Source organism: Rhopalosiphum maidis, chromosome 2 (genome assembly GCF_003676215.2).
Source record: "Rhopalosiphum maidis isolate BTI-1 chromosome 2, ASM367621v3, whole genome shotgun sequence".
NCBI classification, from domain to species: Eukaryota; Metazoa; Arthropoda; class Insecta; order Hemiptera; family Aphididae; genus Rhopalosiphum; species Rhopalosiphum maidis.
This window is the reverse complement of record NC_040878.1, coordinates 958,874-981,993: the sequence shown is the minus strand read 5'-3', so window position 1 is coordinate 981,993 and position 23,120 is coordinate 958,874. Positions and strand designations below refer to the sequence as shown.

At 29.3% G+C, this 23,120-nt stretch overlaps 1 protein-coding gene and 1 pseudogene across 1 annotated transcript in view; one reads left to right on the top strand and one right to left on the bottom strand.

The window, feature by feature from the left end:
- The window catches only part of LOC113552691, an 83,807-nt gene extending 69,806 nt beyond the window's left edge, over positions 1-14,001 (bottom strand). The window contains exon 1 of the mRNA XM_026955532.1: positions 13,550-14,001. The gene's annotated coding sequence lies outside the window, so the exon portion shown is untranslated. The remainder of the gene's footprint in view (positions 1-13,549) is intronic.
- Positions 14,002-20,544: 6,543 nt separating this feature from the next.
- On the top strand, positions 20,545-22,519 carry LOC113554236 (annotated as a pseudogene).
- The last annotated feature ends 601 nt before the right edge of the window (positions 22,520-23,120 follow it).

The window sequence follows — 23,120 nt, the reverse complement described above, 5'->3', positions numbered from 1 at the left end:
GACTTTATAATACCACGATGAGTACAACGCTAGGTAATAGGTATATAATCATTTCTACGACCGAAAATCGGATGTCGTTTGGACTGCGACGACGGAAGTATACATGTTATTATTGTTGTTATGATGACGACCTCTTCCTCTCTTCCGCTGGTCTACGGTAGTAATGACTGACTGCTGAGCTGCTGCTGCCACATATATAGGTATAATAACCGTCAGGTGGTATTAACCGTGACCCGGTTGGCGATTTGTTACATCCGTATTTTCTACCTACTATATAATAATATCAGGTACAACATAAAGCGTGCCGTCTACCTAACCACCATGCGTATATTATTATTATATAATAATAATATCATATACTTAGGTATACTATTAATATTTGTAATAATTATCATTATTCACGTTTTACAGGAATTGTCGCATCCTGCAATAATGTATATCTAATATGTATAATTTAACAACAATATCGATATTACTCCAAATACTCGTTCGATCAATCCGAGGAACGATAAATAATTTTTTTGGTGCACGAAAAATAAAATTATATCACACATATACATCATACATACCACATACCAAATAGACAATAATAATATATGACACGTCTATATATGCGACACACACACATCACGTACCTGCGGATATATATGGAAGACAGTGTCCGTTGACCCGGTTTGAGAAATATTGTTATTGACAAACGGCGCCGTCGAGATCGACAATAGACCGAATAACCCTTACCATATATATGTATATCGCCTATATCTATGAACAGTATGAAGTATATACATGCGTACTTACGACCTAATAGTCATCAGCTTCAATAAATAATAATAATACGATACAAATGTGTCGATATTCGCTACCTGTTCACTATGAGCAGTTGTCCTCATTCGTTGCACATGCCGCTGCCGTCTAATGTCTACCTACAGAGAATATTATTATCATCGACGGCACCGTTATTTGCGCGCGTCGGTGAAATTAATCGCGGTAGCCGTTAAGCTAACCTAACCAAGTGGTTACGACTGCCATCATCGCCGCATCGATCACTTGATCGTTTGAATTTATACTTACGAAACCCTGTGTCCAAATTTACGAAAAAAAGACTGCCGCAGATCATAATATATAATAAAAAAAAATTCAAATTATAATACGAGTTTATTCGGAAATTTGCATGTAAACGCCTTTCGTTCTGCTCTGCACCATTATCACGTATGTATAGTTATTATCAAACTCGTTTCCCACTCACGCCTCCACGGAGCCCATAATGTCCACCTCCGGAGAATCTAAAAAATGTTCCTCGATCCCGCAATGCTGTCGATTCAACAACAAATATTTTTATTGGCGCGTCTGTTCGGGTTGATATTTTTGGTAGTGTTTGAAAACCCTTATTCGCAATCTTTACGCATTCATCGGACCTATCGCAATCAAAAGTATGCGTTCGTTATTTATTGATTATTAAATACAGATAAGGCCCAATGTTCTATAGGTAACTAGAAATGAATACAATGCAAATTGACATAAATATCCTATAATTCAGTTAAGTTGATTCTGGCCTACATGAGCTCCATAATTATTTTTAACTTGAACATAAGGGTAGAGTGATAATTTGCATCATTTGGTCAAAAACTACTTGTTTTAATTTTTAATTAAATCTATAATTTTTCAAAAAAAATCAACTATTATAAAATTCAACGATTTGCTGTAATAGAGGTATTTCTCTTTGAAAAAAATTAATTCACATCGTTAAAAGATGCATACCCTATACATTAAAATAAAAATATAAAAATATTTAAAATTATATAACTTTTTTACAAACCTATAAAATCCCAAAATCAAAATTACAATAATAATTTTAAATTTTTCATAATTAAACGATAAAAAGGTGGTTGACCCTGCACATATATTTATTTCAATGCATTTATTTATATTTTAACATTCTATAACAAAACTATCTACTATATAAACGCGAATAAAATAACAAATTGCTTACTCATATCAATAATAACCGTTTGGCGCTATTCACACAAACACGTTTTAACCTTCAATTATATATTAATATATTATATTTTATTATTATAATATTTGAAGTGTGTACGATTCGACGACGGCTACTGCACAGAGTACACATAGTAACAGCAACATCCGGTGGACCGACGACTTTGTAGGTACCTACTACCTATAGTACCTATATTACAATGGCGTAAGAAAATTCACTAGCGCATCTGGCAAACGTAGAAAAAACGCCTATTTATCAATTAAAAAATTGAAATGTTGATATTTTTTTTAACCTTTAATTTTACTAATTTTATTAAGGATATGATTTATATTTATTATTACAGTGTAAAATTCAAACTAAAAATTTGCTTTTGTCGCTTTAGAGCTGACGAATTCATCAATAGTAAATTTCGTTTTGAAGGTAGAATAAAAATACCACTTTTGAATTACAATTTTCATCCCTTTACAATTACGCCTCTAGCGTAAGCACAATTTGCCATATCCTTGCTACACTACTAGGTACCTATATATTATTAGATATTATACTACACGACCGTGTATTTAATTTTCTCCTAGATCAATAAATCTAAACGCATATATTAAATGACGGAACAATAATTCACTGACTGGATTACGTTTTATATCATAATCACTATACTAGCATATTAGATAATATAGTATATATTTATATACATATAATTTGGCAAAAATACAAAAAACATGATACATTTTAAAGTATGGTCTTTAAGTATAATATTTAAAAATTTCAAAAATCAGAATTTAAATTAATTAATTATTAAGAGAAGAATGGTGATAAACACGCTTAGTGAATTACTCTATATATATATATTTACTTATTTTTGACGCAGTAATTGAAACGCGTATTTAGTAGCTCCTATTATGTATATTGTGTATGTGTTATAAATAATGATAATATTATAATAGGCACTTTAAGCGCGCGCTCACCTTAATACATCCTGCAGTAGTTAAGCCGAACGGTCCGGTTTCGATCATTTATGTTACTACACGTTTAGCAGAAGAACGATGAAGTAGCCGCGGTAATAACCTACATATTATGATGTATACATGTGTACACGTTAAGTATAAACTACCTACCTATTTGTTTTCACGTATACTTATATATCTTTGTATCTATATATATATATATACAATACATCATTATTGTTTTTATCTGGTGTTAGAAGGTGTGCAAGCATATAATATATAATACATAGTATAATACGACCGCACGTCATTTTGTACTCAACTAATCCACACACGGCTACAATTAAAATAATAATTTGCGCGCGCAAACAAAAATATAATAAAATCGTGAAAGTCAACCGCAACACGCGTTTATTATGATATTAGTATACAATATACTTATGTATGTGACCATTAACCAATGACGTATGTAATATATTGGACGCTGAAATGCGATATAATAAGGAAAATGGTAAGCGCATATGATCGTAATATTATATTATATCGTTCACTTACATGCGCAATGTACAGTGTACCTGCGATATATATATTATATACTCGTACTCGAGGGCGCCTCTAACTCATAAATAATAACGACACGCGTCACGACAGATCCGCGAACCTGCAAGGTCGCGTCCTCCAAACGGTCAGAACGGACGTCGGTGATTAGTTTTTGTCCATTTTTATTTTTTGTTCTTTTGTTCCAATCTCTTTATTGACCTTTCGCTCACCAAACCGTAGTCTCCAAATATAATAATAATATATTAGTTCGGTAGCCAGAATTTTGCTTAAGGGAGTCGGATTATTTATTATGTAGGGGTGTGTTTTCATCCATAAGTTTGGTATGCAATTATACCGAGGGCACAAAACATTTTGGATCTAAATTTAAAAAAACTAAAGTTTTAAAATATAAATATAAATGCATGATGTACCTCTAAGTTTTTAGAAAATCTTTAAGGGGTCGTAAATCAAAAAAAGGTTGGAACCTCTGTACAAAATAAAATAAAATAATATTACATACAAAAACTCAAATAATTGTCTACTTCTGATAAATAAATCTTACTTCTTTAAGACCAGAGGGTGATTTTACACCCTGAACTCCGCATATATAATAATTATATAGACAATAGTATAAGTATGTCCGTAACGGCACATTATTATTATTTGTTATTCGTAGTCCGCAGAATGAAAACAAAACATTCGAATAACAATCGCCTAATTTCGGGCCGAACGTGTTTACAATAATTACGTCGGTCACGACGACAGTTCTATCAAAATACAGTATTCAAATTTTTCATCTATACGGACGGTCCTGGCATGTATAATGTGTATATTGTGTGTGCGTACGATATACAATCCAACGTAACAATGCACACAACTCTAAATGTATAGTGTAAGCCGACTTAGAGAGCCTCTCTAGGTCAGCTGTTGTACCTACGAATCTATTTTGATATTATATCGAAACGTATATTATTTACGCGCACTGCTGCCTGCAGTGTTTTGGAATTCCAAAACCTGTGAAAATGTATTCATTCTATACTTCTATAATATTTCATAGAAAATGATGCGTAATAAGTAGGTACCTATCTAATAACGGTACCGATACGCGTGTCTTGACGGTGGAGCTGAATATTGTCAACGGCGTAGAAAACAAATAAACAGAAGAAAACTTAATAATATATAATAAAGTTTATTTTTGATAATTATTTGCATGCTTCGCGTAATTTCGTTATTAATCGAATCCAAACGATTCGAACATTATCTGTTTTAAACTTAAGTGCTATTCTGACATTTTAGTTTAGGTAAGGAGTACAGTTCGACAATTTATTCCCAGACGGAGGACTTACATTGAACAAGTACCAATTATTTTTCTACAAACAAATAGAGCTTTACCTACAGTTGATATCGGTTGCTATAGCGAGATCCTGCAGGCCGTTACCGGCGATATGTCAACAGCCGAGCGGCTCAGTACGTTGAGGAGAATGTTCTCATCTTTGACTAGATTAAAACCGTATAGGTACCTAAGGAATTCGAACAGTCAAACCCGCCTCGACGTGGATTATCTTCGACGAGAAGTTTGCAATTGTTAGAAAGTAATAGTGGCGATCCTGGATAAAAAAATCAAATTAAACCTTTGACAGGTATCTGTAGAATTTTCAAGAAAATTTCCACTGTATTAAAATTAAATCAATTTTCGCTCAATAATAAATAATAAATCTAGTTAAAGTTTAGACTGAATATTATAAAACTGTATTTGAAAACAGATTATAATTATTTTATTTCCGATGTTTTCAAACTTTATTGGCACACGTAATTAAGTGTATTGTACCATTCCATTTTTAAAAACTTTTATACTTTTATGATCATCAAAATTGTCATTCACACAAATTGAATATCCTCCCTACACTCTACTACCCGAATCGTCTAAACAGAACCCAAAACTGCAATATATAAACTGCTAAGACAAACCATCTGAACAACTATATAATAAATTATATTACTCGATAAATAGAGCGACCTATATAACGTATTAAATACTTACTACACATTCATGTATAAACTATATAAATAAACATTTCTGTGGTAAAATTATTTTACTTAATTTCTTATCATTTTTCAATTTAGTCTCGAACGAATTGTAAGATTTTACATAAAATTCAATTAAACATAAACGTATTATCATAATACTTCTTATTTTTTAAATATACCCAAAGTAAATTTGTTATTATAATAATTACAGTAATTATTTAGATACACAATATTTTTAGTATTCATTGAAATTAACAATTAAATTAATTCTTTTTGTTTAAAAATTTTTGGGTTAAGGTTGAATTATTATCATATGTGTTCAGGTTGAAAAACCAGGTTAAACCATTGGGCTTACATATGTGTATTCCATGAATTAAAAATTATAAAAATAAAAATTAGATGATAAAATATGGATTTAGTACACTCGATTTGATTATAAATTAAAATTATTTAAGGAAAATCTCTCAAAATATGCGTATTATATTCACGGCTGAGATTGTTTTCGGAAATATCATAGAACAATAATGTTATTTGTATTAATAAAACCATATCTAAAACGCACCGAAAAAAAAATCGTAATGACAGCGTGTATATAATACGAGTAATATATATAGGTATGTAAGTCGTACTAGAAGGCAAGCCCTCCGGTCCAGCAATAATGGATCACACGAATAAAAGCGCTTGTTATATTCTCTCCCACGATTACTTTCATATCTGTCCTTTCCGATCTCAGGGTTTTACTTTCTTCTTCTGTAATTCTTACATTTTGGTTCGTGATTAACTGTGTACATCGGTGTCCACGATCCCCAAGTTGAGATTGATCGATAAGCCATTTACAGGTGCCTTAGTATAATATAATATACCTAACGTCCTAGCCTAAAGTATACGCTGTCTTTCTTTTAAGCCATTCGTTATTTTATTTCTTATAGTTTTCTAACAAAAATGTCAACTTCCTATAGTTTCCATTTCGAGGAGCTGCCCAACATATCGAACTTAACTAAAAATTAAACACTAGTATTTGTTTCATAATTTCAGTAATAAATAATAATATTTTTTTTTATTTTTTTTTCAGAGATGATTACATAAGACGTTTTTAATATTATTTTTTAATTCAATTTTAAAAATTAATTTTTCATTTAACTCGATACACACGAGTATATTTAAATGATATAAACTGTTGGTAAAGGTAACTACACCATAAAGTTAAAAAAAAAGTTGTAATCATTTTTAATCTTTTTAATCGATTTTTATAAATATCAATACATTTTGCTTTAATGGTTGTATCTAATAAAACTAATTGATAGATATGATCTCGGATGTGGGAGGTTCAGTCATTAGAAACTTCGTTAATATATATTTTATAATCCGTAGATGTAAACTCGATTATTTCTCATTTTAAGCGTCGTGCAAATGACACGTGAAACGATAAATCATTAAAATCGATCGTGCACATTCATGAAAACGGTTGTCGTTCAACGCATGTGCATTGAACATATTTTGAAATCACGCGCGTGTTCTACAATTATTCAAATCGACAGTAATAATATGTTATATTATTATACATAATTATTATTTTATATTTTGATATAACTTCAATTTTTCACATAACGTGGATTATACAATTTTTTCTTTTTCGTTCGATTAACTCGATAAACAAAATTATCTCAAAAATGCAATAATTTATGTGCATTAGTTTAATTCATTTTATATTTATATAATATAATAAAGATTAACAGTTACCTTTTCCCACTGCACATTGTAGTATGAAATTGCTCGTGTATTAAACCAGTAAATAAAAAATTTAATAGCATAAGTGCATAATACATTTATATTTTTATTTGATATTAGCAGCAGAACAAATATTGGTCGAATTAACGTTCTGTTAGAAATCCAACGGTATTACTTTACCGTCGTTATTTAGACCTTAATTGTATAAACGATTTTTATTGGCATTTGACAATAAGGAAAAAAATTATAAAAATAACAGTGTTCTTTTTGGAAGTAAAGTGTAATATAAATAATTTAAATTTATTCATTTTATTTATGTAGGTACACGCGGTGTATTCGGCAACAAAGAGTAAGACGAAAAATATTTCTTTGACAAATTAACTTGTCATTATTATTTGTTTGATGGACTTGAATTTTCTCACATACAACAATATAATATCAAACAAGCACGTAAGACACGTACCTATATCATAATTCGCGTATTATTATTATTATTATTATTATATTACTTTCTGACTATTGTATTTGTATGAGTGTGTGTGTAGCGTACTGCACGCAGGACTATTATAGTTCTGTCTTTAATTTTGGCATTTTTTCAACAAAACATAGAGGAGCGGTGTTTCGAACAACGTTTATTTCCTTTTTCTTTGCGGTGGCGATAACTCCGCACAGAAGAAAACAATGACCTATTTTCTAATAATTGATACTATGATTACGTTAAATACGATCTGAATTTCGCAACACGAATCACTTAACGTTTGCTTCATAAATATATTGTGTATATCTATTTTCTTCCCGGAAGGAAATTCTTACATCGTAACTACACGCGTTGAGATACGCGTGCTCTTGTATTGTATTATTATGTGTGCAAAGGTCCTGCGGGTCATTTAATAACTGAGAACTTGAACACAGTCGTGTGAGTATAATAGCTATGTATGTGTATGTTGTTTAGTTATGCGGTAGGTACGCATACAGTATACCTATATGGAATGTATGCGTAAAATCTCAACAGACCTTGGAAAGCTGCCTCCGTACTTGGCAGATCAATCTATTTATCTCGACTGAATATCGACGACAAATGTCTGGACGAATAATCGTGTGTTGTTCTCTCCTCCTTCCTCAAATACTATTATAATAACCGTACTAGAACTTGTGTTATACTACACCTATACGCGTAGTTATGTGATTGTTCCGCGGCCAATGTATAGACTATAAGAAAATAGTATATTCTACTGTAAACATTAAATCGAGGCGAAAGTGAAAAAAATAAACAGTAATCGTGGACAGATCTCAAATATAAAGTTGAGCTGTTGCGACCTATTGTACAATGTACATGTACAGAAAATATGAAAAATATAAAACTTCGAAGATATATATAATATCTATACCATTGGTTTTTTAACTTTTTTTTTTTTAATGCATAAATGATTAATACAATAATAGTAAAATTATTTTAAAGAGAGAAATCGGGCATGTCAATTGAATAAATCTGGCGATTATATATATTATTAATACACTCACGTTGTGGTTGTAGTATTTATTTGCCAAAAATGTATATAGTTGGGAACCTACTTTCGTTTTAATTCGGTAAGTGGCATTGTATTATATACAACCTCCGCCACTCCGTCTTTGCGTTACATCTATTATAGTAAATAATACATGCGTATATTATAATATAATGATATTTTACTACACAACAATGAAATTAAGTAATGAAATGTATTCAATTGTTTTATGCTGTCGGGTGTGTCAACTGTTTTATAAAACAAATTCATTTTTACGTTTTTATTTGTATATTTACACCTTGTTTATACTCCGCGCTTTGAAACTACATCGGACCTCGGATCTGCATTATTGTACTTGTATATTAAACATTTTCAATTTTTGACATGACACGATTTGTAAGATATAAATAAGTACGTGGTTGTATACTGTATAGACCAAACGATATTAGTTGGTTGGAATAACAAAATTAAATTTCACTGCTTATTTTAATAGTTAATGTATATTTAATGTTTTATGTCATCGAAAGTTTGGCCCGCTGAAGGAAACGGATTAAAACAAGGATGTCAATTACAATTTGAGTAAGAAAAAAAAACGGAAATAATTACACGCGTACTTATATTAATTTATGCCAACGCGTATTGGTGTGAAATAAAATCAACACTACTGCACTTTATCACTTTTAGATTTCGTGCTCGAGATTATAGTTTATACCTGATGTGCAGGTGTACGTCGATCATAAACACAATCAACCCGAATTTCACGGCAGTTCGCAATCTTTTAAATAAAATCTGCGACGACCGTCTATTAAATAGGTTTATATTATAGATATATTAGGTTTATATATATCATATTTGATATTTATATAGTGTACCTACCTGAATATACATGCCGTCATTATACGTATTGGGTAACAAAAAATATAATCGGAACAATAATAAAAACGCTCTTTGAATTATAGTTCCTAACTTATAAATTTGTAGTGATGATTGCAATAGTTCACCCACAACCTTCTGACCCACTCCGCGAATCGAAACACAAAAGTTTGACCTAATACAAAGGTTCCCAAACTTTTTTTTTCCGTAGACCATGTGCCAAGTTTTTTCATTTTCGTAGACCCTTAAAACTGAATTTTTACAAATTCATCTAGGCGTTTTTTATAGGTTACACGGAACGGCTAACTTAAATAGGGTTTACTATGGAGTTCAAAAATTATAATGTGTTAAGTTTGTTTTTATTCATATCTTTATTTCTTTAATAATGACAATATTTATAAATTTTTTTTAATAACTAAAACGACAAGAAATGCAAATTAAATTAAATTATTATACACGCATTTTTGACTTAATAACTTTCTTGGTTCATTATTTAAACAGCACGCACCCCCGAAATTTTCTTTTTCGTTGACATAGACCTGTTAGAATCGATCTCGGGGAGTCAATAAAAACCACTTTGGGAACTTCTGATCTAATATAATGGCCTATAAATAATTATATTATGCTGTACACATGAATTATTATGGACTTAGAATGCATATGACATATTTTGTAGGTGTTGTATATTGACCACAGTAAAAAAATTATTAAAAATCAAACAGATCATATTATATACTTTTCACTTCTATCCGTCAAACAATTATAGAGGAGTACTGTATATACATAAATATTATATTTCTTATTCTTTCATTCATTTTGGATAACATTATAAAGGTTCTCTCTTAATGCATTATCGCGAGAATCTCAAAAACGCCAACTACTCGCACACATGTACAATGATTTTTCACACAACCAATTCGCGTCCACGAATACCGCAGTATAGGTATTTAAAAAGTCCCGTTCCTACACATAAAATTGAAATCTCACGTTACCTAAAATCACACGCGCATATTATGCTTCTTATCATAGTGTTTCTAATACTATATTATATATTGTTTTATATTCCGTCAAGATGAATGCTTAAATTTTACTCACAATTTCGTGGTTTTATGATGGTTTTCCGTCTAAATAAAACTGCCGTATTTTTACACCACGACGTCTACACCTCCATACAAAGTTATGAAAAATACCGATATAATATTATATACTATTATCATACCATTTTTTTTTTATACATAACACCTCTTTTTTATTTTGTTATTCATGGTCGTGATCCGACCGAAGAGGAAACGCCTACAGGTATTACGGCATTATGATAAACACATGGATTTACGAATATTAAGCATAACTCGCGGACAGATACCAACGGATACTTGGGGACGAAGAGAATGGTTCGAGCTTCTTGCAATATAATAGTGGGCGAACGTGCTAAAAACTGGTTCCAGATCGCCTTGTATAGACAACAATTCCTCTGTCTCCGTCCCGCAGAATTCCAAAAAATACTAAGTTTAAAAAACACTAAGTAATTACTTAAGTGTTAATAAAAAATAAACAATAATAACGAAAAAAACAGAAGCTATAGTATATAATAATCCTCCATTGATAAGTTCAGTTTAAATTTCACTAATCATATTCGACGTATGTTTATCTGGTATATAATTAAGAATCCTTAATACAATAACGCTGTATACGACTTTTAATACTCGTTTTCGACTGTAGATATGACTTAGGTACTGCAAATTACTCAATTTACTCTAGTTGTAACTTATACGATGTACACTTCTTATCATTTATCAATTTATTATGACTTACCAGCTACATAATCTCTTATTTGAAAACGAGTTTTGTTTTTAACTCGGTCAAATAATCTTATAATATAATATTATGTACCTACCAATTTTTTTTTCATTATTTTAATTGTCGTGCTGTTTACGAGTACATGAATATAAAACATTTTTGACAGTTTCAATAAACATTATTAGGTGCTTACTACGGATACACTTATAGTTTTCATCTTTGTTCATCAAATTGGAATGTAATACCTTGTCCTACGTAGTGAATTAATATAATTTATTTATATATACGTTCAACACTTAAAAACACTTTTATACTATTGACACTAAATACGTAATCAATATCAAAATTTTAAATATTCCAGCTTTATTTTTCACACATTTGTATGCAAAAATTGTACTAATTTTTAATATACCACTTTTTAAATTTCTCATACATTATCATCATACAATTATTTATAAACGATTATACGTTGTATACACGCTATTTAAAAATATTTAACCTTTTCACTACTTATTGCTTAAAATATTTAATGCATTACCTTAGTCAGTGTATGCATAATTATGAATTATGATGTACCCAATCATATTTAATACTTTGGATATAATAAGGCAGCGGTTCCCAAACTTTTACGACCACTACGGCGCCCTTGAGAAATAATCTATGTTTCGTGGAACCCCCTTTTTTAATAATATTAAAAATAATTCAAATATAATATAATCCCGCGTTTAATATCTTAATATTTTTTTTCTTATTTATACTTTCAGATATACGGAGATATACCTAATACAATACTACATACAGTAATCACTAATTAGTAATCATTTAATAAATATAAATATTTTAAAACAATGCAAAATTATTCGGTCGCTTGTCTTTGTCTTTGTCTCTCCCTCTCTCTCTCTCTCTCTCTCTCTCTCTCTTTCTCTTCCTCTCTCTTAACGCCTACGTGAAAACCAACTATAGTTGAATAAATAAATTATTCTCGTATGGTGGGTTGACGACAGTATTTTATCGAAACGATTAAGGTTCCTATTTCCTACATGTATAAATATTTTGTATACATATAAAATATTGAAATGTATAATGGCGAAACGCGTGTTTATAAATTTGAGTGCATTGACTCATCGCGGCGTATATACATAAAATACATATACGGTCATCGATGGCCGTGATTTATGTCACCTTTATTTTTAATCACAAATTTATTGTTTTCGGGATAGAATAATTACCCCGGTAGATGTTCAGAAAATCTTTGTCAACGTTATATGTAATATTATTCTAAATTAATTGGAGTAAATAATATTTAAACTATTCCTACTCTATACAATTGAGTATTCAAGAGATACGTGACGTATCGAGCGCGACGCCCGTCCACTTAGGCCACAAGTTTCGCGGTGTACAGTTTTTTGATATTGTATAATACATATTTAAATGGTGAATAGGAATTTATTACTTTTATCAATACTTTTTATATACCTGTATTATATAACAGGTGCTGTAATAATAATATGTGGTTCGACCTTGAACTCGATGCGGTTTGCACCTCCTACTTCAAGGCAATTTATACTTGGGGATAAACAGTTCAGGGATCTCCCCGTCTCCGTACAAAATATAAATCAAAATACGGCCACAAACAATAATAATATTATTTAAACATATAGGTATAAATACATCCATAAGATATCATTCAACGTATGGGGGGTATTATTATAATTTCACAGTTTTGTTTATGATTATTACCCCTTGCCTGACAAATAACACACCTTGGGCGGAACCCATTTCTCGCAGTGTTTGAAGATAGTCATAAATACAACAGTCCTAGGTCGACGCAATACGTAGCCGTCATAACGAACAGTAGCTTTGTCCGGCATATTTCCAACTCAAACCTCTGCTGTAGGTATCAAAGTAAAATATTATGAAGACATTCACACAAAAAACATATCATTACCCGTTATTATACCTGCGTATCTACATATGTATTGTATACATTAGTCAAAAATATAAAAAAAAAAAAAAAACTATTACAATTTGAATCAAACATATCCGTTACAAAATTATAATTTTATAAAGTATTTTTAATCACCTTAATTCAAGTGTTTTGCGTTTTCGTGTAAATACAATATAATATAATATCTTACCTTGCTATATTGTGGTCGATTCACCGCGCGTAACCGTCAATATATAATATCTTTATTTTTCGTTTCTTGATATAAACTATGTATGTACATCATTTATCCATATCACACGCACACACAAACACACCGCGTATTGTTATATACTCGCAAAAACGCTTTATATTATTATTATTATACACAGACGCCTCCTGGACTCTGGCAGGTGGTCGTTAATAAACAAAAAACGGTCATAGAATAACGAACTTAATGAGAGAGACCTCGAAGGAACGAACGAAATAACCGATAAAAACGTAAACGGACGTGAATTTTTCTTGTCTTCTGGTAGGTGTAAACAATACGGTATACGTTGGTAAATATTAAACAGTTTTTTCGCGACAATTACTCACTAATAACCACGTATTACAGATATAGAACGGACGTGTGCGCGCACGCGGACAGACGAACGGACGGACACGAATATGTCTACAGTACTGACTGCAGTCGGTGACGGAGAGAGCTCGGCGCGCCACTCACCTTACCTCTCCTCTCGTTCTGTGTTCACCTGTCCGGTTTTCTACGCCAATGAACTAGACACGTAATAATATTAAGCAGATACGCGACGACCGTCGTATACCAGTAATGTTGGCGGTAGAATATAATAATAATAATAGTAGTAGTAGTAGTAAGAAGAAGAAGAAGAAGTAATAATTACCGATACATGTGCCCGGAGTTTGCAGTTGGAGTTCAACGGTTTGTAAATCGTAGGTAATGCCATCGACATAATATATTATATATTTTTTATGTATTAGTTTAATACAGACACAGTCATACAATAGGATGAAATACCATTATTAATTGTTATTTTGTTATTATAATTATTATTACTATATACCAAAGCGTTTTACTTATTTGTTTTTAATTATAGTGTTTCTTGTGCAAATTTAACTTGGCGAACAAACGCATTCATTGGCGACGTGTCAATAAATTTTCGTATCACCGTGGGTTTCAAATGTTTTTCAAGACGACCCGACACGAAATATTGATATAATATTATCTAACAAATAAAACCAACTGGATCAACCAATAATATAATTAAATGTATATCACACTGCGATATAATTATCGATCGAAAAATAAGTGATATCTATTTTAAATCTGTAAAATATAGTTTTACTAAAGTGTATTTAAAATTATAAAATACTTTTAAATCAATGGTATTAAGTAATGAATAGTATAATAGACGTCGAGTTTATCTCATCATTGAGTAGGTCAGTGTACTGGTTAAATTTGAATGCAAAAAAAAATCATTATGACCAAGGTATACGATGAAAAATGATCCTGAGCGTGAACGGTCGAAACGGTTAGCAAATCTTACCAAGGATATTTTATTTTATATTTATATCAATATTAAAAACAAATTGCACATTATATAATAGTGATTATAATATTATTTCATACAATATATTACTAACTATATATATGTGTATTATAATTTTTACATTAATAATTTTATGTATACATTTTATTGGAAATTGTGGTTATCAATTCGTGTAATTGTTATTTTTTTTTTTTACTTTTTTCGGTTATTTTAAAAAATAATATGAAATTTGTACTTTGGCCTCCTCCCATACCACAAACTAGATCAAATTAGCTACCTGAAATCCCTATATAAATCATTGGAACATTTTTTCTAATAGAAAAAGTCACAAAAAAAAAACCACATTCATAATTTTAAAACCAATGCGATCATCGCTTCACTCGGAAGCTAAAATTATACTTTCATATAATTTCATCAAGAGATAATTTTCATTTTTTTTATAACTACGTGTCTACGAATTATGTATACATGCAATTACTAAAACCACAGTAGATTGATTTATATATTATACACTGTTTAATAGCTGTTATACCAATATGTATCATTAAAATCTTTAATAAATAAAAACCATTTTTTATAACAGATGCACTCTAAAGATCGTTCAAATCGATTCAAACGACATACTTTTTAATATTCCTCAAATTGAATAATTAAAAAATGTAATGGTTGTTAAATTTTTGAAAATTAAAAAATATATTAACCTTAATCAACACGATTATAAAAAATACATTTTTTAATAAAAATACAGTGGATTCCGCTTAATGTGGGCACGTTGGGACCGACCCTGTTTTTCCACATTAAACGGTTGCCCATAAAAACCGAAATTGGTTTAAAAAAATTATGATATCAAAAAATGTCCTCAAAATCCCTTTCTGCATGCATTTTTATTTTTCCCGATAAAAATGTACTTATTGTAAAAAACACCAGGAGGATGTGAAAAATCTTTAAAAAATATTCAAATGAAACTACCCTTAAAAGTTGATTAAGGATTAATTTTTGGCACATAATTAGGTTATGATATATTTGAATATTTCAATAAGTATTATACTTAAAAATCTATACTTGTTTTTAGAATATTCTGGACAAAAAGTCCTACAAGATTTTTTTACCAAAGATTTAAATGGTACCTAGTGATTTTTATTACTTTTAATAAACACAATCTCATAGATATGACGAAATTAGTCGTTTTTAAATACATATGTGTATATTCTAACATTATGATAAAATAAAAATTGGCCACATAAACCGAATCGATTGCCCATAATACGTAGCTTTTTTAACCTTGTTAATATACATTTATATTGGGACCAGGCCATTTTGACCATTAAGCTGATGCCCATATTAACCGGTGCCCACATTAAGCGGAATCCACTATAATTCAATTATAATAATTAATATGAATAAAATGATAAATATTTTAATTCGATTTTAAGGAACCGTATATAATAAATATATATATATTAACTTAAAACATAAAATGTAGAGTACAGCACATGTAGAACTCGATTTTGTCAAACACAATAAACTTGATATTTTCTCTGTTACATGAAAAAACATTGAATCCTATATATATATATATACGTTTTTGGCAGTCGCTGTTAATTTCTACCCATTCATATGATCCAATGTTTTTCCATACATGTAAGTAAGAGAGGTTTTAATTTGAATAACCAATCATTTAAATCTCCATAAGATACTCTTAAAGTTGTAAAAATACCCCAAGAATTTGAAAATATAGTCTTAAGGTATAATTAAAAATTCCAATAGAAAGATTTCGAATAACTCAATTAGTGTGCTTAATGAATTGTCTTGTATATGTTAAAAAAATAAATAACCCAATCTTCAAATAAAGTTGGTAATTATATCTATTTTATATTTTCACTAAATATTATATTGGGCAAGTTCAAATTGATATTAATTAAAAACTGAAATCCACAAACGTTCGGCTACGTGAAAAATAACTATGGTTAGGTACTATAGATATAGTCTGACCAGGTTTTAAAATTTTATAATATATAAAAAAAAACAAGTCTCCACAGGTATAAATTACAAATAATCATTTTTACAGTCATAATATATAATATATTAGTCATGATATATTTCTACGCATATAAAATATAATTGTTTCAATAATTAACGCAGCCGGGCTTAATTTAATATATATAATTTATATTATTTTAAATCCACTTCAAAGTCTCATATGATTGTATATCATATTATTTAGACGTCAAGTTTTCTCCTTTTTCATTTATAGAGAACAAAATATTATATAAATCCTTTGACTACGCCTGATTGGTGGCAAATTTTTTTCTCTTGTTTATGTATGAAGAACAAAATACAATTATTTATCAATTAAAATAAAATAATATTATGTATCTACAGAGACTTAATTTATTATAATTAACACTTCCTACATTGCTTTTTAAACATAAATATTATCTCCACTTGAGCCCAACAGCGTAAAAATGTATGCAGAAGTAACAGATATTAAATAGCTTAGATAGATTAAGCGATATTCTACTATAGTTTTGAAGTTTTCGTGAAAGCAAATTTAAAGAATATAATGAAACCTTTTTGATCAACGATTTACAAACTTTTGTCACACAAGAACCTCTTTAAAAATAATCTTTGGAATCCCGAGTTTATGAGCGAAAAAATGATATTTATAAACACTAATATATTCTCCAAAAAATTCCTTCCATATTTATTTATTTATTTCAATAACTCAATTTTTCGAATGTTTTATAACAGTAGCATATTTTAATTATATAAAAGTTTTTTTATTACATATTGGTATACAAAAATATTTATAATAATACAAATTACATAACTCAGTTACTCAGATAATTAATATCGAACATATAACGTGTATTTATAGACCATTATAAAAATAATTTTATAGCTATCCTGGCATCGTAATGATTATGCTTCCATACAAAATTTGTGTGTACACACCGCACAACCCTAGACGAGACCATCGCTAACCCTTGACACGAGTATCACAGACCTCCAGGCTATCACTAGATATTATGGGTCATTATTTATAGACCTGTCAGTTTGGATAATTTTCGAGCAATGGATCACAAATACACATGTATAGTATATTATATTATATAAATTTAATTTAAACTATACCACGCAATAATTATTAAGATAATAAGTATACATGTTAAGTATAAATTCTAAAATCTACAGTTATTACTATTGTTCTTTGTCTTTTAATAAATGTAAGTATTACATTTTTTCCAACTAAAATTGTTCGATTTTAAATAACCCTTTGTATCATCAATAACATTTATTTTCATAAATCAATAATATTGATCATATTTAGAAACAAAAAGTCAGAATGATGTATTAAAATATTAGATTTATTTACTATAAATACTTCCTGTTAACTTATATGACAATAAAAATATAAATTCAGTTAAAACAAAGTTTAAGTTGGTCATAACTGCAAAATATTCAATTTGAAACGCTTTCAGTAAGTGCAGTAAGTACAACTCTTAGATTTTAAAAAATAAAACAGCCTACAGATTATTGTGTGATAAAATATTTTCTCTTATACGTTTAGCCTAAAGCAGTTAAATTGATGACGATCATCGGATCATACAACACATTCGAAAATTATTTACGCATTCTCTCCCACGATGCTAAACAGGAGTACATCATGTAAGGATATAACCTATAATATTTATCGAAACATAAAAATTAAAAAGGATTGTTCTTTTTAAGACATTGAATAATTATGTACGCTTAATTAATATTCAAATGCATCCCAAAAAGGACTTTCACTTCACTTGAATGTATATGTATAGTGCTTATGGATAATAGCAGGAAGTTGTTAAAAGTAGAAAACCTTGTTTCCCTATGTCAATATCTTAAAAACTATTGTACACAAAACACATTACAGTCGATATAAACAAAAGAATATTTATTTGCAATGGAATGATAAATATTATTAAAAATATGTTTCATAGTGAACCATAATTACGACTATTATAGAAAAAAATATTTTATTTCGCTAATTTTATTCTTATGAACATTGATCAATCATCGTTATATTATAACATATCTATAGATCGATAGTTCTTAGAAAAATCAAAGTACTGTGAAAAACTGTAATAAATGTGTTCATGTATGATTTGTTTCTATACGGCACCTGAGTCGGGAAAAGCTTTACTCCTATATCCCTCTTTATTAGCGAGACGTATTAGTTCTACACGTCTTGTTATAATAAATTTAAGGGTATCAACATTAAATTTATTTATTGCAATAAAAACATTATCGCTTAAAAAGCTTATATTGTGCAATTATAGCTTCTATAATTACAATAAATATCAATAATTCTCAACAAAATTTGTTATATTTAATAACATTGAAGTACAAAATTATTGAATGTAAATATTTACCACCTATTATAAATGAACCTAAAATAAAACGTTGTATTCAATTATCTGAGTATTTTAGTAGATGGTGTAAAATTATACCAGCGCATACTAGTTGACTTCCCAAATAAACAAATTGCCTCCCATTCAAATCATAAATAAAAAAGTTAATATACTTTAGTTGCGTCCGATTATCAGTTATGTTATAATTTATAATTATATACAAATTTCCTCACAAAAATGTTCACACTTTTTGCACTCATATAAATGAAGTAATATTTAGTAAACTTCACTAAAGTAAACTACGTATATAAATAATATATACTACATTTAAGTGTTATGATATAATTATAAATTTATAAAAATTAAGTTTATAGTATGATCAGTATGCCGGTGTATATGTTAGCGGCAATGTGTATAATATATTTAATATATAAAATGCCTAGGAATTCTATACAATACTTAGTGATTTTTTAAAAAGTGAGTAATATATTTTTTTACGTACATTTCCTAAATATTTAGTATAATAACTAGGCATTTCATAGAATGACAAACAACAAATTGGCAATCTGTAGAAAAAAGAATTCGCTAGGAAAAAACCAAAAAGATCAATTTCCTTTTATCATAATAAAGACAATTCATTTTATTAGCACACAAAAAAAAAAATTATTTTTAAATTGTATGGGTATTGGGTAGTACACAGTTATTAATTATTATTACTATAACATTATTCTAGAAAATACAAAAATCTATGTAGAACGCAGGTACTTATAAAGTTATAAGGAAAAATTATAACTCTCCACTACTTGCAATTGACTCTCCACACACGACATTTTGTCAAAGACTGAAATGTGTCATGTGAAAAAAACATATGACTACGTTGACGAAATAATTATCGAAGTATCTTTCGGCAGTCGAAACTACTTCATTAAACTTGTTGATATTACGAATTACTAATGGATTTATATTAGGTGAAGGTGCATTGTCAAATATCAATACTAATAACATGAATTTAATACATTACCTTTACATTGTTTGGCATTTCATAAAATGCTTAGGTAATTTAACCCGTCACTTGTCGGGCGGGGTAAATAATCTCCCAGTTTATTTATAAACACGTGTTTTCCCGTATTTATCTATAATATGGTTTTGTAATTCCGATTAGCTTATCAATATCACATCATAATTCGAAAATGACATTTACTTCATCGAAAACTATTTTAGTTTGTTCGGTGTATGCGGGTCGAGAACAATTTTTTCGTTTGGACAATATTTACCCCGCGCGACTGAAGAGTAATTTAATAATTTTACATTTTTTTTCAATTTTATTTTCTCTTGATTCTTATTATAAAAAACATAGACGAAATTGAGAGACAGCGGATTGAGTGTCTATTAGAAAGCACCGAAGAAGATTTATTAGGAGGCTTTTCAAGTGATAACAATGATGATAATACACCAACATATGAACCTCATGACCAAAATACGGATACAGAACAGTCAATGTCCAGTGCAAGTTCTATCGGAAATATTTCTAATGAATCAGATTTTGAATAATTGTACCATGAATCTGACGATGATTTACCTATATCTATGAGACGCAAATTTTTTACTGGAAAAGACGGAACAAAATGGAATAGAAAATCAAATGTTCGTGTAAGAATCGCGAATTCTTATAAAGTTACAGAAAAATCAGGAGTTAAGCTTATAACTACAAGTGCAAAAACAATTTTGGAGTGTTGTATGTTATTTTTTTCAAATAAAATATTGGATCATATAGTAAAAATGACGAATATATATATTGAAAAAGTGCGAACTAATTACAATCGAGAAAGAGTTGCTTCGGGAACATGTATTCGAGAAATCAAAGCACTTTTGGGGATAATTGGTAAGTTAATTTTTTTCAAAAAAATTTAAAAATTGTTTATCAATTATTATTTTATTTTAGGATCAATAAAATGTAATCACAGATCCACTGAGGATCTTTGGAAAATAAATGGATGTGGAGTAGATATTTTAGCATGTGTTATGTTGGAGCATATATTTCGTTTTTTACTTCGTTGTATTCGATTTGATGATATCCGAGGAAAATGACATAAGAAAAAAAATTGATAATATGACTCATATTCGACATACATTTGATTTATTTGTAAATAATTGTAAAAATATATATACTGTTTCCGAATTCTGCACGATTGATAAAAAATTACAATCATTCAGAGGTCATTGTTCTTTTAGAGTATATATGCCAAATAAGCCCGCAAAATATGAACTAAAAATGTTTACTTTAGTGGATAGTATTAATTATTACACACTCAATATCGAACTTTATGCTGGTAAACGACCAGATGGTCCATTTTTAGTTGATAATGCTGCATCTTGCGTTGTAAAACGATTAGCAAACCCAATTTTGAATACTGGTAGAAATATTACATTTGACAATTGATTTACTAGTTTTCCATTAGCAGACTATTTACTTCAAAATAAAACAACTACGGTAGGCACAGCTCGAAAAAATAAGAGAGAAATCCCTCCCGAATTTCTCATTTCAAAAGGTCGTGACTTATATTCGTCTTATTTTGTTTTTTTTCAAAAATAAATCAATCTTATCGTAAAAAGCTAAATCAAATAAAATAGTTTTCATAGCTTCGACAATGCACAATGATATGAATAGATATGAATACTGGAGAAAAATTAAAGCCGGAAATGATTACATTTTATTTTCGACTCATTCGACCAAAAGTAGTGTAAATACTATGGATTGGATGACCGAAAACTACAGTGTGGCAAGACATAGTGCTCGTTGGCCTCTTACAGTATTTTATTCTCTACTCAATATCGGAGGACTAAATTCAATGATTGTGTACCAAGAAAATATGCAAGTAAAGACGACACGTTTAGAATTTTTGAAATCATTGGGTAGGCAACTTATAGAGGATCAACTAAAGTACAGAATGACAATTAGCAGTCTCCCCAGACCTTTAAAAACAAGGCTTCAAAATTATGTTACGGTAGTAAAACATTTTTTTTATATTTAATAATATTTTAAAAATGTTTTCGTACAATTATAGGTTGAAAGAGAAGTGCTCCCTCCAAAGTTGAGAAGTTCGAACCGATGTGCTTTCTGTGAAAGAGCGAAAGACAAAAAAAACCACCAAAGTGTGCACCAATTGCATAAAGCCTATATGTAGAGATCACTTGATAGAAATTTGCCCAGATTGTTTTACATTATAATAGTATTGTATTACCTTACCGTTTTTATAATTTTTGAATTTTTATTCATAAAACTATAGACTCATATGCAATTAAAATTGTATAATTATTTATGTATATTAATTATAAGTATTGTTAGTTACAAAGTACCAATTAAAAGTAATATTTTAAATATATTTCATATTATGGAAAATTTTTACCTCACGCGACCAAAAATAAAAAATAAATTACTCGACCAGTGACGGGTTAAACAATTTTATACATTGCCGGCTGTAATTGGTATTATTTAAAGTTCCTAAATATTTTATAAAATACCAATATTATACACATTACCGCTAATATATTATATGCAAATATTTAATTTAAATTACTAACTTATCTTTTTAATAATATATTTCATTTTTCGTTTGATCCTAAGTACGCCCATGTCCAATATTTATAGTATTATATTATAATATTATTCTCGTCCCATGACACATGCCTTCATAGTTAGTTTAATCAATTTATATAATATTTTTTTATTAATGACTTAAAACGCCATTACTATATTATGTATAAACAAAAACAAATTCTATAAAATTACTTAATACTATTTAAATCCAATAATAAGAGTAATAAGACT